Consider the following 19,488-nt stretch of genomic DNA (forward strand, 5'->3'; position numbering starts at 1 on the left):
TAGTAAAGACACCTTAGCCAAGACACCTTAGCCAAGACACATTAGCCAAGACACCTCAGCCAAGACACATTAGCCAAGACACCTTAGCCAAGACACCTTAGCCAAGACACTTTAGCCAAGACACCTTAGCCGAGACACATTAGCCAAGACACCTTAGCGAAGACACCTTAGCCAAGACACATAAGCCAAGACACCTTAGCCAAGACACATTAGCCAATACACCTTAGCCAAGACACTTTAGCCAAGACACATTAGCCAAGACACATAAGCCGAGACACATTAGCCAAGACACATTAGCCAAGACACCTTAGCCAAGACACATTAGCCAAGACACCTTAGCCAAGACACCTTAGCCAAGACACTTTAGCCAAGACACATTAGCCAAGACACATTAGCCGAGACACCTTAGCCAAGACACCTTAGCCAAGACACCTTAGCCAAGACACCTTAGCCAAGACACCTTAGCCAAGACACTTTAGCCAAGACACCTTAGCCAAGACACATTAGCCGAGACACATTAGCCAAGACACATTAGCCAAGACACATTAGCCAAGACACCTTAGCCAAGACACCTTAGCCAAGACACCTAAGCCGAGACACATTAGCCAAGACACCTTAGCCAAGACACCTTAGCCAAGACACATTAGCCAAGACACCTTAGCCAAGACACCTTAGCCGAGACACATTAGCCAAGACACCTTAGCCAAGACACCTTAGCCAAGACACATTAGCCGAGACACATTAGCCAAGACACATTAGCCGAGACACCTTAGCCAAGACACCTTAGCCAAGACACCTAAGCCGAGACACATTAGCCAAGACACCTTAGCCAAGACACCTTAGCCAAGACACATTAGCCAAGACACCTTAGCCAAGACACCTTAGCCGAGACACCTTAGCCAAGACACCTTAGCCAAGACACCTTAGCCAAGACACCTAAGCCGAGACACATTAGCCAAGACACCTTAGCCAAGACACCTTAGCCAAGACACATTAGCCAAGACACCTTAGCCAAGACACCTTAGCCGAGACACATTAGCCAAGACACCTTAGCCAAGACACCTTAGCCAAGACACATTAGCCGAGACACATTAGCCAAGACACTTTAGCCAAGACACATTAGCCAAGACACATAAGCCGAGACACATTAGCCAAGACACATTAGCCAAGACACCTTAGCCAAGACACCTTAGCCAAGACACTTTAGCCAAGACACATTAGCCAAGACACATTAGCCGAGACACCTTAGCCAAGACACCTTAGCCAAGACACCTTAGCCAAGACACCTTAGCCAAGACACCTTAGCCAAGACACTTTAGCCAAGACACCTTAGCCAAGACACATTAGCCGAGACACCTTAGCCAAGACACATTAGCCAAGACACATTAGCCAAGACACCTTAGCCAAGACACATTAGCCAAGACACCTTAGCCAAGACACCTTAGCCAAGACACATTAGCCAAGACACCTTAGCCAAGACACCTTAGCCGAGACACATTAGCCAAGACACCTTAGCCAAGACACCTTAGCCAAGACACATTAGCCAAGACACCTTAGCCAAGACACCTTAGCCGAGACACATTAGCCAAGACACCTTAGCCAAGACACCTTAGCCAAGACACTTTAGCCAAGACACATTAGCCAAGACACATTAGCCGAGACACCTTAGCCAAGACACCTTAGCCAAGACACCTTAGCCAAGACACCTAAGCCGAGACACATTAGCCAAGACACCTTAGCCAAGACACCTTAGCCAAGACACATTAGCCAAGACACCTTAGCCAAGACACCTTAGCCGAGACACCTTAGCCAAGACACCTTAGCCAAGACACCTTAGCCAAGACACCTAAGCCGAGACACATTAGCCAAGACACCTTAGCCAAGACACCTTAGCCAAGACACATTAGCCAAGACACCTTAGCCAAGACACCTTAGCCGAGACACATTAGCCAAGACACCTTAGCCAAGACACCTTAGCCAAGACACATTAGCCGAGACACCTTAGCCAAGACACCTTAGCCGAGACACATTAGCCAAGACACCTTAGCCAAGACACCTTAGCCAAGACACATTAGCCGAGACACATTAGCCAAGACACCTTAGCCAAGACACCTTAGCCAAGACACCTTAGCCAAGACACCTAAGCCGAGACACATTAGCCAAGACACCTTAGCCAAGACACCTTAGCCAAGACACATTAGCCAAGACACCTTAGCCAAGACACCTTAGCCAAGACACATTAGCCAAGACACCTTAGCCAAGACACATTAGCCAAGACACCTTAGCCAAGACACCTTAGCCAAGACACCTTAGCCAAGACACATTAGCCAAGACACATAAGCCGAGACACATTAGCCAAGACACATTAGCCAAGACACCTTAGCCAAGACACATTAGCCAAGACACCTTAGCCAAGACACCTTAGCCAAGACACTTTAGCCAAGACACATTAGCCAAGACACATTAGCCGAGACACCTTAGCCAAGACACCTTAGCCAAGACACCTTAGCCAAGACACCTTAGCCAAGACACCTTAGCCAAGACACCTTAGCCAAGACACATTAGCCAAGACACCTTAGCCAAGACACCTTAGCCAAGACACCTAAGCCGAGACACATTAGCCAAGACACCTTAGCCAAGACACCTTAGCCAAGACACATTAGCCAAGACACCTTAGCCAAGACACCTTAGCCGAGACACATTAGCCAAGACACCTTAGCCAAGACACCTTAGCCAAGACACATTAGCCGAGACACATTAGCCAAGACACCTTAGCCAAGACACCTTAGCCAAGACACCTTAGCCAAGACACCTAAGCCGAGACACATTAGCCAAGACACCTTAGCCAAGACACCTTAGCCAAGACACATTAGCCAAGACACCTTAGCCAAGACACCTTAGCCAAGACACATTAGCCAAGACACCTTAGCCAAGACACATTAGCCAAGACACCTTAGCCAAGACACCTTAGCCAAGACACCTTAGCCAAGACACATTAGCCAAGACACCTTAGCCAAAACACATTAGCCAAGACACCTTAGCTAAGACACCTTAGCCAAGACACATTAGCCGAGACACCTTAGCCAAGACACCTTAGCCAAGACACATTAGCCGAGACACCTTAGCCAAGACACCTCAGCCAAGACACATTAGCCAAGACACCTTAGCCAAGACACCTTAGCCAAGACACTTTAGCCAAGACACATTAGCCGAGACACCTTAGCCAAGACACCTTAGCGAAGACACCTTAGCCAAGGCACATAAGCCAAGACACATTAGCCAAGACACCTTAGCCAAGACACCTTAGCCAAGACACTTTAGCCAAGACACATTAGCCAAGACACATAAGCCGAGACACATTAGCCAAGACACATTAGCCAAGACACCTTAGCCAAGACACATTAGCCAAGACACCTTAGCCAAGACACCTTAGCCAAGACACTTTAGCCAAGACACATTAGCCAAGACACCTTAGACAAGACACCTTAGCCAAGACACATTAGCCAAGACACATTAGCCAAGACACCTTAGCCGAGACACATTAGCCAAGACACCTTAGCCAAGACACCTTAGCCAAGACACCTTAGCCAAGACACATTAGCCAAGACACCTTAGCCAAGACACATTAGCCAAGACACATTAGCCAAGACACCTTAGCCAAGACACCTTAGCCAAGACACCTAAGCCGAGACACATTAGCCAAGACACCTTAGCCAAGACACCTTAGCCAAGACACATTAGCCAAGACACCTTAGCCAAGACACCTTAGCCGAGACACATTAGCCAAGACACCTTTGCCAAGACACCTTAGCCAAGACACATTAGCCGAGACACATTAGCCAAGACACCTTAGCCAAGACACCTTAGCCAAGACACCTTAGCCAAGACACCTAAGCCGAGACACATTAGCCAAGACACCTTAGCCAAGACACCTTAGCCAAGACACATTAGCCAAGACACCTTAGCCAAGACACCTTAGCCGAGACACATTAGCCAAGACACCTTAGCCAAGACACCTTAGCCAAGACACCTTAGCCAAGACACATTAGCCAAGACACCTTAGCCAAGACACATTAGCCAAGACACCTTAGCCAAGACACCTTAGCCAAGACACCTTAGCCAAGACACCTTAGCCAAGACACATTAGCCAAGACACCTTAGCCAAAACACATTAGCCAAGACACCTTAGCTAAGACACCTTAGCCAAGACACATTAGCCGAGACACCTTAGCCAAGACACCTTAGCCAAGACACCTTAGCCGAAACACATTAGCCAAGACACCTTAGCCAAGACACTTTAGCCAAGACACATTAGCCAAGACACATTAGCCAAGACACCTTAGCCAAGACACCTTAGCCAAGACACCTTAGCCAAGACACCTTAGCCAAGACACATTAGCCAAGACACCTTAGCCAAAACACATTAGCCAAGACACCTTAGCTAAGACACCTTAGCCAAGACACATTAGCCGAGACACCTTAGCCAAGACACCTTGGCCAAGACACCTTAGCCAAGACACATTAGCCAAGACACCTTAGCCAAGACACATTAGCCAAGACACCTTAGCCAAGACACCTTAGCCAAGACACCTTAGCCAAGACACATTAGCCAAGACACCTTAGCCAAGACACATTAGCCAAGACACATTAGCCAAGACACCTTAGCCAAGACACCTTAGCCAAGACACCTAAGCCGAGACACATTAGCCAAGACACCTTAGCCAAGACACCTTAGCCAAGACACATTAGCCAAGACACCTTAGCCAAGACACCTTAGCCGAGACACATTAGCCAAGACACCTTAGCCAAGACACCTTAGCCAAGACACATTAGCCGAGACACATTAGCCAAGACACCTTAGCCAAGACACCTTAGCCAAGACACCTTAGCCAAGACACCTAAGCCGAGACACATTAGCCAAGACACCTTAGCCAAGACACCTTAGCCAAGACACATTAGCCAAGACACCTTAGCCAAGACACCTTAGCCGAGACACATTAGCCAAGACACCTTAGCCAAGACACCTTAGCCAAGACACCTTAGCCAAGACACATTAGCCAAGACACCTTAGCCAAAACACCTTAGCCAAGACACATTAGCCAAGACACATTAGCCAAGACACCTTAGCCAAGACACCTTAGCCAAGACACCTTAGCCAAGACACCTTAGCCGAGACACCTTAGCCAAGACACCTCAGCCAAGACACCTTAGCCAAGACACCTTAGCCAAGACACCTTAGCCAAGACACATTAGCCAAGACACCTTAGCCAAGACACCTTAGCCAAGACACCTTAGCCAAGACACCTTAGCCAAGACACATTAGCCAAGACACATTAGCCAAGACACCTTAGCCAAGACACATTAGCCAAGACACCTTAGCCAAGACACCTTAGCCAAGACACCTTAGCCAAGACACCTAAGCCAAGACACATTAGCCAAGACACATTAGCCAAGACACATTAGCCAAGACACCTTAGCCGAGACACATTAGCCAAGACACTTTAGCCAAGACACCTTAGCCGAGACACATTAGCCAAGACACCTTAGCCAAGACACCTTAGCCAAGACACCTTAGCCAAGACACCTTAGCCAAGACACATTAGCCAAGACACCTTAGCCAAGACACCTTAGCCAAGACACCTTAGCCAAGACACCTTAGCCAAGAAACCTTAGCCGAGACACATTAGCCAAGACACCTTAGCCAAGACACATTAGCCGAGACACATTAGCCAAGACACCTTAGCAAAGACACATTAGCCGAGACACATTAGCCAAGACACCTTAGCCAAGACACATTAGCCAAGACACATTAGCCAAGACACCTTAGCCAAGACACATTAGCCGAGACACCTTAGCCAAGACACCTTAGCCAAGACACCTTAGCCAAGACACATTAGCCAAGACACCTTAGCCAAGACACATTAGCCAAGACACCTTAGCCAAGACACCTTAGCCAAGACACCTTAGCCAAGACACCTTAGCCAAGACACATTAGCCAAGACACATTAGCCAAGACACATTAGCCAAGACACATTAGCCAAGACACCTTAGCCAAGACACCTTAGCCAAGACACCTTAGCCATGACACCTCAGCCAAGACACCTTAGCCAAGACACCTTAGCCAAGACACATTAGCCAAGACACCTTAGCCAAGACACATTAGCCAAGACACTTTAGCCAAGACACCTTAGCCGAGACACATTAGCCAAGACACCTTAGCCAAGACACCTTAGCCAAGACACCTTAGCCAAGACACCTTAGCCAAGACACATTAGCCAAGACACCTTAGCCAAGACACCTTAGCCAAGACACCTTAGCCAAGACACCTTAGCCAAGAAACCTTAGCCGAGACACATTAGCCAAGACACCTTAGCCAAGACACATTAGCCGAGACACATTAGCCAAGACACCTTAGCAAAGACACATTAGCCGAGACACATTAGCCAAGACACCTTAGCCAAGACACATTAGCCAAGACACATTAGCCAAGACACCTTAGCCAAGACACATTAGCCGAGACACCTTAGCCAAGACACCTTAGCCAAGACACCTTAGCCAAGACACATTAGCCGAGACACATTAGCCAAGACACCTTAGCCAAGGCACCTTAGCCAAGACACCTTAGCCAAGACACCTAAGCCAAGACACTTTAGCCGAGACACATTAGCCGAGACACTTTAGCCAAGACACATTAGCCAAGACACCTTAGCCAAGACACCTTAGCCAAGACACCTTAGCCGAGACACATTAGCCAAGACACCTTAGCCAAGACACCTTAGCCAAGACACCTTAGCCAAGACACCTTAGCCAAGACACCTTAGCCAAGACACCTTAGCCAAGACACATTAGCCAAGACACTTTAGCCAAGACACCTTAGCCGAGACACATTAGCCAAGACACCTTAGCCGAGACACCTTAGCCAAGACACATTAGCCAAGACACATTAGCCAAGACACCTTAGCCAAGACACCTTAGCCAAGACACATTAGCCGAGACACATTAGCCAAGACACCTTAGCCAAGACACCTTAGCCAAGACACCTTAGCCGAGACACATTTGCCAAGACACCTAAGCCAAGACACTTTAGCCAAGACACATTAGCCAAGACACCTTAGCCAAGACACCTTAGCCAAGACACATTAGCCAAGACACATTAGCCAAGACACCTTAGCCAAGACACCTTAGCCAAGACACCTTAGCCAAGACACCTTAGCCAAGACACCTTAGCCAAGACACATTAGCCAAGACACATTAGCCAATACACATTAGCCAAGACACCTTAGCCAAGACACCTTAGCCAAGACACCTTAGCCAAGACACCTTAGCCAAGACACAATAGCCAAGACACCTTAGCCGAGACACATTAGCCAAGACACCTTAGCCAAGACACCTTAGCCAAGACACCTTAGCCAAGACACCTTAACCAAGACACCTTAGCCAAGACACAATAGCCAAGACACCTTAGCCAAGACACCTTAGCCAAGACACCTTAGCCAAGACACCTTAGCCAAGACACCTTAGCCAAGACACTTAAGCCGAGACACATTAGCCAAGACACCTTAGCCAAGACACCTTAGCCAAGACACATTAGCCAAGACACATTAGCCAAGACAGCTTAGCCGAGACACATTAGCCAAGACACCTTAGCCGAGACACATTAGCCAAGACACCTTAGCCAAGACACCTTAGCCGAGACACATTAGCCAAGACACATTAGCCAAGACACCTTAGCCGAGACACATTAGCCAAGACACCTTAGCCAAGACACCTTAGCCAAGACACCTTAGCCAAGACACCTTAGCCAAGACACCTTAGCCAAGACACCTTAGCCAAGACACATTAGCCAAGACACCTTAGCCAAGACACCTTAGCCAAGACACATTAGCCAAGACACCTTAGCCAAGACACCTTAGCCAAGACACATTAGCCAAGACACATTAGCCAAGACACCTTAGCCAAGACACCTTAGCCAAGACACATTAGCCGAGACACATTAGCCAAGACACCTTAGCCAAGACACCTTAGCCAAGACACCTTAGCCGAGACACATTTGCCAAGACACCTAAGCCAAGACACTTTAGCCAAGACACATTAGCCAAGACACCTTAGCCAAGACACCTTAGCCAAGACACATTAGCCAAGACACATTAGCCAAGACACCTTAGCCAAGACACCTTAGCCAAGACACCTTAGCCAAGACACCTTAGCCAAGACACCTTAGCCAAGACACATTAGCCAAGACACATTAGCCAATACACATTAGCCAAGACACCTTAGCCAAGACACCTTAGCCAAGACACCTTAACCAAGACACCTTAGCCAAGACACAATAGCCAAGACACCTTAGCCGAGACACATTAGCCAAGACACCTTAGCCAAGACACCTTAGCCAAGACACCTTAGCCAAGACACCTTAACCAAGACACCTTAGCCAAGACACAATAGCCAAGACACCTTAGCCAAGACACCTTAGCCAAGACACCTTAGCCAAGACACCTTAGCCAAGACACCTTAGCCAAGACACTTAAGCCGAGACACATTAGCCAAGACACCTTAGCCAAGACACCTTAGCCAAGACACATTAGCCAAGACACATTAGCCAAGACAGCTTAGCCGAGACACATTAGCCAAGACACCTTAGCCGAGACACATTAGCCAAGACACCTTAGCCAAGACACCTTAGCCAAGACACCTTAGCCAAGACACTTTAGCCGAGACACATTAGCCAAGACACATTAGCCAAGACACATTAGCCAATACACATTAGCCAAGACACCTTAGCCAAGACACCTTAGCCAAGACACCTTAACCAAGACACCTTAGCCAAGACACAATAGCCAAGACACCTTAGCCGAGACACATTAGCCAAGACACCTTAGCCAAGACACCTTAGCCAAGACACCTTAGCCAAGACACCTTAACCAAGACACCTTAGCCAAGACACAATAGCCAAGACACCTTAGCCAAGACACCTTAGCCAAGACACCTTAGCCAAGACACCTTAGCCAAGACACCTTAGCCAAGACACTTAAGCCGAGACACATTAGCCAAGACACCTTAGCCAAGACACCTTAGCCAAGACACATTAGCCAAGACACATTAGCCAAGACACCTTAGCCGAGACACATTAGCCAAGACACCTTAGCCGAGACACATTAGCCAAGACACCTTAGCCAAGACACCTTAGCCGAGACACATTAGCCAAGACACATTAGCCAAGACACCTTAGCCGAGACACATTAGCCAAGACACCTTAGCCAAGACACCTTAGCCAAGACACCTTAGCCAAGACACCTTAGCCAAGACACCTTAGCCAAGACACCTTAGCCAAGACACATTAGCCAAGACACTTTAGCCAAGACACCTTAGCCAAGACACATTAGCCAAGACACCTTAGCCAAGACACCTTAGCCAAGACACATTAGCCAAGACACATTAGCCAAGACACCTTAGCCAAGACACCTTAGCCAAGACACATTAGCCGAGACACATTAGCCAAGACACCTTAGCCAAGACACCTTAGCCAAGACACCTTAGCCGAGACACATTTGCCAAGACACCTAAGCCAAGACACTTTAGCCAAGACACATTAGCCAAGACACCTTAGCCAAGACACCTTAGCCAAGACACATTAGCCAAGACACATTAGCCAAGACACCTTAGCCAAGACACCTTAGCCAAGACACCTTAGCCAAGACACCTTAGCCAAGACACCTTAGCCAAGACACATTAGCCAAGACACATTAGCCAATACACATTAGCCAAGACACCTTAGCCAAGACACCTTAGCCAAGACACCTTAACCAAGACACCTTAGCCAAGACACAATAGCCAAGACACCTTAGCCGAGACACATTAGCCAAGACACCTTAGCCAAGACACCTTAGCCAAGACACCTTAGCCAAGACACCTTAACCAAGACACCTTAGCCAAGACACAATAGCCAAGACACCTTAGCCAAGACACCTTAGCCAAGACACCTTAGCCAAGACACCTTAGCCAAGACACCTTAGCCAAGACACTTAAGCCGAGACACATTAGCCAAGACACCTTAGCCAAGACACCTTAGCCAAGACACATTAGCCAAGACACATTAGCCAAGACAGCTTAGCCGAGACACATTAGCCAAGACACCTTAGCCGAGACACATTAGCCAAGACACCTTAGCCAAGACACCTTAGCCAAGACACCTTAGCCAAGACACTTTAGCCGAGACACATTAGCCAAGACACATTAGCCAAGACACCTTAGCCAAGACACTTTAGCCAAGACACCTTAGCCAAGACACCTTAGCCAAGACACTTTAGCCGAGACACATTAGCCGAGACACCTTAGCCAAGACACCTTAGCCAAGACACTTTAGCCAAGACACCTTAGCCAAGACACATTAGCCAAGACACCTTAGCCGAGACACATTAGCCAAGACACCTTAGCCAAGACACCTTAGCCGAGACACATTAGCCAAGACACCTTAGCCAAGACACCTTAGCCAAGACACATTAGCCAAGACACCTTAGCCAAGACACTTTAGCCGAGACACATTAGCCAAGACACCTTAGCCAAGACACTTTAGCCAAGACACATTAGCCAAGACACCTTAGCCAAGACACCTTAGCCAAGACACATTAGCCAAGACACCTTGGCCAAGACACCTTAGCCGAGACACATTAGCCAAGACACCTTAGCCAAGAAACATATGCCAAGACACCTTAGCCAAGACACCTAAGCCAAGAAACCTTAGCCAAGACACTTTCGCCGAGACACCTTAGCCAAGACACCTTAGCCGAGACACATTAGCCGAGACACATTAGCCAAGACACCTTAGCCAAGACACTTTAGCCGAGACACATTAGCCGAGACACCTTAGCCAAGACACCTTAGCCAAGACACTTTAGCCAAGACACCTTAGCCAAGACACCTTAGCCAAGACGCCTTAGCCGAGACACATTAGCCAAGACACCTTAGCCAAGACACCTTAGCCAAGACACCTTAGCCAAGACACCTTAGCCAAGACACTTTAGCCGAGACACATTAGCCAAGACACCTTAGCCAAGACACCTTAGCCAAGACACCTTAGCCAAGACACATTAGCCAAGACACCTTAGCCGAGACACATTAGCCAAGACACCTTAGCCAAGACACCTTAGCCAAGACACCTTAGCCAAGACACCTTAGCCGAGACACATAAGCCAAGACACCTTAGCCAAGACACCTCAGCCAAGACACCTTAGCCAAGACACCTTAGCCAAGACACCTTAGCCAAGACATATTAGCCAAGACACCTTAGCCGAGACACCTTAGCCGAGACACATTAGCCAAGACACCTTAGCCAAGACACCTTAGCCAAGACACCTTAGCCAAGACACCTTAGCCAAGACACATTAGCCAAGACACCTTAGCCGAGACACATTAGCCAAGACACCTTAGCCAAGACACGTTAGCCAAGACACCTTAGCCAAGACACCTTAGCCAAGACACCTTAGCCAAGACACCTTAGCCAAGACGCCTTAGCCGAGACACATTAGCCAAGACACCTTAGCCAAGACACCTTAGCCAAGACACATAAGCCAAGACACCTTAGCCGAGACACATTAGCCAAGACACCTTAGCCAAGACACATAAGCCAAGACACCTTAGCCGAGACACATTAGCCAAGACACCTTAGCCAAGACACCTTAGCCAAGACACCTTAGCCAAGACACCTTAGCCAAGACACCTTAGCCGAGACACATTAGCCAAGACACCTTAGCCAAGACACCTTAGCCAAGACACCTTAGCCAAGACACCTTAGCCAAGACACATTAGCCAAGACACATTAGCCAAGGCACATTAGCCAAGACACCTTAGCCGAGACACATTAGCCAAGACACCTTAGCCAAGACACATTAGCCAAGACACCTTAGCCAAGACACATTAGCCAAGACACCTTAGCCAAGACACCTTAGCCAAGACACCTTAGCCAAGACACCTTAGCCAAGACACCTTAGCCAAGACACCTTAGCCAAGACACCTTAGCCAAGACACCTTAGCCAAGACACCTTAGCCAAGACACCTTAGCCAAGACACATTAGCCAAGACACCTTAGCCGAGACACATTAGCCAAGACACCTTAGCCAAGACACCTTAGCCAAGACACCTTAGCCAAGACACCTTAGCCAAGACACATTAGCCAAGACACCTTAGCCGAGACACATTAGCCAAGACACCTTAGCCAAGACACCTTAGCCAAGACACCTTAGCCAAGACACTTTAGCCAAGACACATTAGCCAAGACACTTTAGCCAAGACACATTAGCCAAGACACCTTAGCCAAGACACCTTAGCCGAGACACATTAGCCAAGACACCTAAGCCAAGACACTTTAGCCAAGACACATTAGCCAAGACACATTAGCCAAGACACCTTAGCCAAGACACATTAGCCAAGACACCTTGGCCAAGACACCTTAGCCGAGACACATTAGCCAAGACACCTTAGCCAAGACTCATTAGCCAAGACACCTTAGCCAAGACACCTTAGCCAAGACACCTTAGCCAAGACACCTTAGCCAAGACACCTTAGCCAAGACACATGAGCCAAGACACCTTAGCCGAGACACATTAGCCAAGACACTTTAGCCGAGACACCTTAGCCAAGACACATTAGCCAAGACACCTTAGCCAAGACACCTTAGCCAAGACACCTTAGCCAAGACACCTTAGCCAAGACACTTTAGCCGAGACACATTAGCCAAGACACCTTAGTCAAGACACCTTAGCCAAGACACCTTAGCCAAGACACCTTAGCCGAGACACATTAGCCAAGACACATTAGCCGAGACACATTAGCCAAGACACCTTAGCCAAGACACCTTAGCCAAGACACCTTAGCCAAGACACATTAGCCAAGACACCTTGGCAAAGACACCTTAGCCGAGACACATTAGCCAAGACACCTTAGCCAAGACACATATGCCAAGACACCTTAGCCAAGACACCTTAGCCAAGACACATTAGCCAAGACACCTTAGCCAAGACACATTAGCCGAGACACATTAGCCGAGACACATTAGCTAAGACACCTTAGCCAAGACACTTTAGCCGAGACACATTAGCCGAGACACCTTAGCCAAGACACCTTAGCCAAGACACTTTAGCCAAGACACCTTAGCCAAGACACATTAGCCAAGACACCTTAGCCGAGACACATTAGCCAAGACACCTTAGCCAAGACACCTTAGCCGAGACACATTAGCCAAGACACCTTAGCCAAGACACCTTAGCCAAGACACATTAGCCAAGACACCTTAGCCAAGACACTTTAGCCGAGACACATTAGCCAAGACACCTTAGCCAAGACACTTTAGCCAAGACACATTAGCCAAGACACCTTAGCCAAGACACCTTAGCCAAGACACATTAGCCAAGACACCTTGGCCAAGACACCTTAGCCGAGACACATTAGCCAAGACACCTTAGCCAAGAAACATATGCCAAGACACCTTAGCCAAGACACCTAAGCCAAGAAACCTTAGCCAAGACACTTTCGCCGAGACACCTTAGCCAAGACACCTTAGCCGAGACACATTAGCCGAGACACATTAGCCAAGACACCTTAGCCAAGACACTTTAGCCGAGACACATTAGCCGAGACACCTTAGCCAAGACACCTTAGCCAAGACACTTTAGCCAAGACACCTTAGCCAAGACACCTTAGCCAAGACGCCTTAGCCGAGACACATTAGCCAAGACACCTTAGCCAAGACACCTTAGCCGAGACACATTAGCCAAGACACCTTAGCCAAGACACCTTAGCCAAGACACCTTAGCCAAGACACCTTAGCCAAGACACTTTAGCCGAGACACATTAGCCAAGTCACCTTAGCCAAGACACCTTAGCCAAGACACCTTAGCCAAGACACATTAGCCAAGACACCTTAGCCGAGACACATTAGCCAAGACACCTTAGCCAAGACACCTTAGCCAAGACACCTTAGCCAAGACACTTTAGCCGAGACACATTAGCCAAGACACCTCAGCCAAGACACCTTAGCCAAGACACCTTAGCCAAGACACCTTAGCCAAGACATATTAGCCAAGACACCTTAGCCGAGACACCTTAGCCGAGACACATTAGCCAAGACACCTTAGCCAAGACACCTTAGCCAAGACACCTTAGCCAAGACACCTTAGCCAAGACACATTAGCCAAGACACCTTAGCCGAGACACATTAGCCAAGACACCTTAGCCAAGACACGTTAGCCAAGACACCTTAGCCAAGACACCTTAGCCAAGACACCTTAGCCAAGACACCTTAGCCAAGACGCCTTAGCCGAGACACATTAGCCAAGACACCTTAGCCAAGACACCTTAGCCAAGACACATAAGCCAAGACACCTTAGCCGAGACACATTAGCCAAGACACCTTAGCCAAGACACATAAGCCAAGACACCTTAGCCGAGACACATTAGCCAAGACACCTTAGCCAAGACACCTTAGCCAAGACACCTTAGCCAAGACACCTTAGCCAAGACACCTTAGCCGAGACACATTAGCCAAGACACCTTAGCCAAGACACCTTAGCCAAGACACCTTAGCCAAGACACCTTAGCCAAGACACATTAGCCAAGGCACATTAGCCAAGACACCTTAGCCGAGACACATTAGCCAAGACACCTTAGCCAAGACACATTAGCCAAGACACCTTAGCCAAGACACATTAGCCAAGACACCTTAGCCAAGACACCTTAGCCAAGACACCTTAGCCAAGACACCTTAGCCAAGACACCTTAGCCAAGACACCTTAGCCAAGACACCTTAGCCAAGACACCTTAGCCAAGACACCTTAGCCAAGACACCTTAGCCAAGACACATTAGCCAAGACACCTTAGCCGAGACACATTAGCCAAGACACCTTAGCCAAGACACCTTAGCCAAGACACCTTAGCCAAGACACCTTAGCCAAGACACCTTAGCCAAGACACATTAGCCAAGACACCTTAGCCGAGACACATTAGCCAAGACACCTTAGCCAAGACACCTTAGCCAAGACACCTTAGCCAAGACACTTTAGCCAAGACACATTAGCCAAGACACTTTAGCCAAGACACATTAGCCAAGATACCTTAGCCAAGACACCTTAGCCGAGACACATTAGCCAAGACACCTAAGCCAAGACACTTTAGCCAAGACACATTAGCCAAGACACATTAGCCAAGACACCTTAGCCAAGACACATTAGCCAAGACACCTTGGCCAAGACACCTTAGCCGAGACACATTAGCCAAGACACCTTAGCCAAGACACATTAGCCAAGACACCTTAGCCAAGACACCTTAGCCAAGACACCTTAGCCAAGACACCTTAGCCAAGACACCTTAGCCAAGACACATGAGCCAAGACACCTTAGCCGAGACACATTAGCCAAGACACTTTAGCCGAGACACCTTAGCCAAGACACATTAGCCAAGACACCTTAGCCAAGACACCTTAGCCAAGACACCTTAGCCAAGACACCTTAGCCAAGACACTTTAGCCGAGACACATTAGCCAAGACACCTTAGTCAAGACACCTTAGCCAAGACACCTTAGCCAAGACACCTTAGCCGAGACACATTAGCCAAGACACATTAGCCGAGACACATTAGCCAAGACACCTTAGCCAAGACACCTTAGCCAAGACACATTAGCCGAGACACATTAGCCAAGACACCTTAGCCAAGACACATTAGCCGAGACACATTAGCCAAGACACCTTAGCCAAGACACATTAGCCGAGACACATTAGCCAAGACACCTTAGCCAAGACACCTTAGCCAAGACACTTTAGCCGAGACACATTAGCCAAGACACCTTAGTCAAGACACCTTAGCCAAGACACCTTAGCCAAGACACCTTAGCCGAGACACATTAGCCAAGACACATTAGCCGAGACACATTAGCCAAGACACCTTAGCCAAGACACCTTAGCCAAGACACATTAGCCGAGACACATTAGCCAAGACACCTTAGCCAAGACACATTAGCCGAGACACATTAGCCAAGACACCTTAGCCAAGACACATTAGCCGAGACACATTAGCCAAGACACCTTAGCCAAGACACCTTAGCCAAGACACATTAGCCAAGACACCTAAGCCAATTCACTTTAGCCAAGACACATTAGCCAAGACACCTTAGCCAAGACACCTTAGCCAAGACACCTTAGCCAAGACACCTTAGCCAAGACACCTTAGCCAAGACACATTAGCCAAGACACATTAGCCAAGACACATTAGCCAAGACACCTTAGCCAAGACACCTTAGCCAAGACACCTTAGCCAAGACACCTTAGCCAAGACACATTAGCCAAGACACCTTAGCCGAGACACATTAGCCAAGACACCTTAGCCAAGACACCTTAGCCAAGACACCTTAGCCAAGACACTTTAGCCAAGACACATTAGCAAAGACACTTTAGCCAAGACACATTAGCCAAGACACCTTAGCCAAGACACCTTAGCCGAGACACATTAGCCAAGACACCTAAGCCAAGACACTTTAGCCAAGACACATTAGCCAAGACACATTAGCCAAGACACCTTAGCCAAGACACATTAGCCAAGACACCTTGGCCAAGACACCTTAGCCGAGACACATTAGCCAAGACACCTTAGCCAAGACACATTAGCCAAGACACCTTAGCCAAGACACCTTAGCCAAGACACCTTAGCCAAGACACCTTAGCCAAGACACCTTAGCCAAGACACATGAACCAAGACACCTTAGCCGAGACACATTAGCCAAGACACTTTAGCCGAGACACCTTAGCCAAGACACATTAGCCAAGACACCTTAGCCAAGACACCTTAGCCAAGACACCTTAGCCAAGACACCTTAGCCAAGACACTTTAGCCGAGACACATTAGCCAAGACACCTTAGTCAAGACACCTTAGCCAAGACACCTTAGCCAAGACACCTTAGCCGAGACACATTAGCCAAGACACATTAGCCGAGACACATTAGCCAAGACACCTTAGCCAAGACACCTTAGCCAAGACACATTAGCCGAGACACATTAGCCAAGACACCTTAGCCAAGACACATTAGCCGAGACACATTAGCCAAGACACCTTAGCCAAGACACATTAGCCGAGACACATTAGCCAAGACACCTTAGCCAAGACACCTTAGCCAAGACACATTAGCCAAGACACCTAAGCCAATTCACTTTAGCCAAGACACATTAGCCAAGACACCTTAGCCAAGACACCTTAGCCAAGACACATTAGCCAAGACACATTAGCCAAGACACCTTAGCCAAGACACCTTAGCCAAGACACCTTAGCCAAGACACTTTAGCCGAGACACATTAGCCAAGACACTTTAGCCAAGACACCTTAGCGAAGACACATTAGCCAAGACACATTGGCCAAGACACATTAGCCAAGACACCTTAGCCAAAACACATTAGCCAAGACACCTTAGCCAAGACACCTTAGCCAAGACACCTTAGCCAAGACACTTTAGCCGAGACACATTAGCCAAGACACTTTAGCCAAGACACATTAGCCAAGACACCTTAGCCAAGACACCTTAGCCAAGACACATTAGCCAAGACACCTTAGTCAAGACACCTTAGCCAAGACACATTCGCCGAGACACATTAGCCAAAACACCTTAGCCAAGACACCTTAGCCAAGACACCTTAGCCAAGACACCTTAGCCAAGACACATTAGCCAAGACACCTAAGCCAATTCACTTTAGCCAAGACACCTTAGCCAAGACACCTTAGCCGAGACACATTAGCCAAGACACATTAGCCGAGACACATTAGCCAAGACACCTTAGCCAAGACACCTTAGCCAAGACACATTAGCCGAGACACATTAGCCAAGACACATTAGCCAAGACACCTTAGCCAAGACACCTTAGCCAAGACACATGAGCCAAGACACCTTAGCCGAGACACATTAGCCAAGACACTTTAGCCGAGACACCTTAGCCAAGACACATTAGCCAAGACACCTTAGCCAAGACACCTTAGCCAAGACACCTTAGCCAAGACACCTTAGCCAAGACACTTTAGCCGAGAAACATTAGCCAAGACACCTTAGTCAAGACACCTTAGCCAAGACACCTTAGCCAAGACACCTTAGAGAAACACATTAGCCAAGACACATTAGCCGCGACACATTAGCCAAGACACCTTAGCCAAGACACCTTAGCCAAGACACATTAGCCGAGACACATTAGCCAAGACACCTTAGCCAAGACACATTAGCCGAGACACATTAGCCAAGACACCTTAGCCAAGACACATTAGCCGAGACACATTAGCCAAGACACCTTAGCCAAGACACCTTAGCCAAGACACATTAGCCAAGACACCTTAGCCAATTCACTTTAGCCAAGACACATTAGCCAAGACACCTTAGCCAAGACACCTTAGCCAAGACACATTAGCCAAGACACATTAGCCAAGACACCTTAGCCAAGACACCTTAGCCAAGACACCTTAGCCAAGACACTTTAGCCGAGACACATTAGCCAAGACACTTTAGCCAAGACACCTTAGCCAAGACACATTAGCCAAGACACATTGGCCAAGACACATTAGCCAAGACACCTTAGCCAAAACACATTAGCCAAGACACCTTAGCCAAGACACCTTAGCCAAGACACCTTAGCCAAGACACCTTAGCCAAGACACTTTAGCCGAGACACATTAGCCAAGACACTTTAGCCAAGACACATTAGCCAAGACACCTTAGCCAAGACACCTTAGCCAAGACACATTAGCCAAGACACCTTAGTCAAGACACCTTAGCCAAGACACATTAGCCGAGACACATTAGCCAAAACACCTTAGCCAAGACACCTTAGCCAAGACACCTTAGCCAAGACACATTAGCCAAGACACCTTAGCCAAGACACATTAGCCAAGACACCTTAGCCAAGACACCTTAGCCAAGACACATTAGCCAAGACACCTAAGCCAATTCACTTTAGCCAAGACACATTAGCCAAGACACCTTAGCCAAGACACCTTAGCCAAGACACATTAGCCAAGACACATTAGCCAAGACACCTTAGCCAAGACACCTTAGCCAAGACACATTAGCCGAGACACATTAGCCAAGACACCTTAGCCAAGACACCTTAGCCAAGACACCTTAGCCAAGACACATTAGCCAAGACACCTTAGCCAAGACACCTTAGCCAAGACACATTAGCCAAGACACCTTAGCCAAGACACATTAGCTAAGACACCTTAGCCAAGACACCTTAGCCAAGACACCTTAGCCAAGACACTTTAGCCGAGACACATTAGCCAAGACACCTTAGCCAAGACACCTTAGCCAAGACACCTTAGCCAAGACACCTTAGCCGAGACACATTAGCCAAGACACCTTAGCCAAGACACCTTAGCCAAGACACATTAGCCAAGACACATTAGCCAAGGCACATTAGCCAAGACACCTTAGCCGAGACACATTAGCCAAGACACCTTAGCCAAGACACATT

The 19,488-nt window shown here is 48.1% G+C and overlaps 2 long non-coding RNA genes across 2 annotated transcripts in view; both read right to left on the reverse strand.

Moving 5' to 3' along the window:
• Positions 1-3,170, reverse strand: part of LOC125774541 (uncharacterized) — a 66,732-nt gene extending 63,562 nt beyond the window's left edge. The window contains exon 1 of the long non-coding RNA XR_007421027.1: positions 335-3,170. This is a non-coding gene — a long non-coding RNA (uncharacterized LOC125774541). The remainder of the gene's footprint in view (positions 1-334) is intronic.
• Positions 3,171-6,369: 3,199 nt separating this feature from the next.
• LOC125774542 (uncharacterized) overlaps positions 6,370-19,488 on the reverse strand; it is a 57,138-nt gene continuing 44,019 nt past the window's right edge. Inside the window, exons 4-5 of the long non-coding RNA XR_007421029.1 lie at positions 16,785-17,358; positions 6,370-6,914 (exon numbers count right to left, since the gene is read on the reverse strand). This is a non-coding gene — a long non-coding RNA (uncharacterized LOC125774542). The remainder of the gene's footprint in view (positions 6,915-16,784; positions 17,359-19,488) is intronic.

This window comes from Anopheles funestus, unplaced genomic scaffold (assembly GCF_943734845.2).
Source record: "Anopheles funestus unplaced genomic scaffold, idAnoFuneDA-416_04 scaffold_26_ctg1, whole genome shotgun sequence".
Classification (NCBI taxonomy): Eukaryota; Metazoa; Arthropoda; class Insecta; order Diptera; family Culicidae; genus Anopheles; species Anopheles funestus.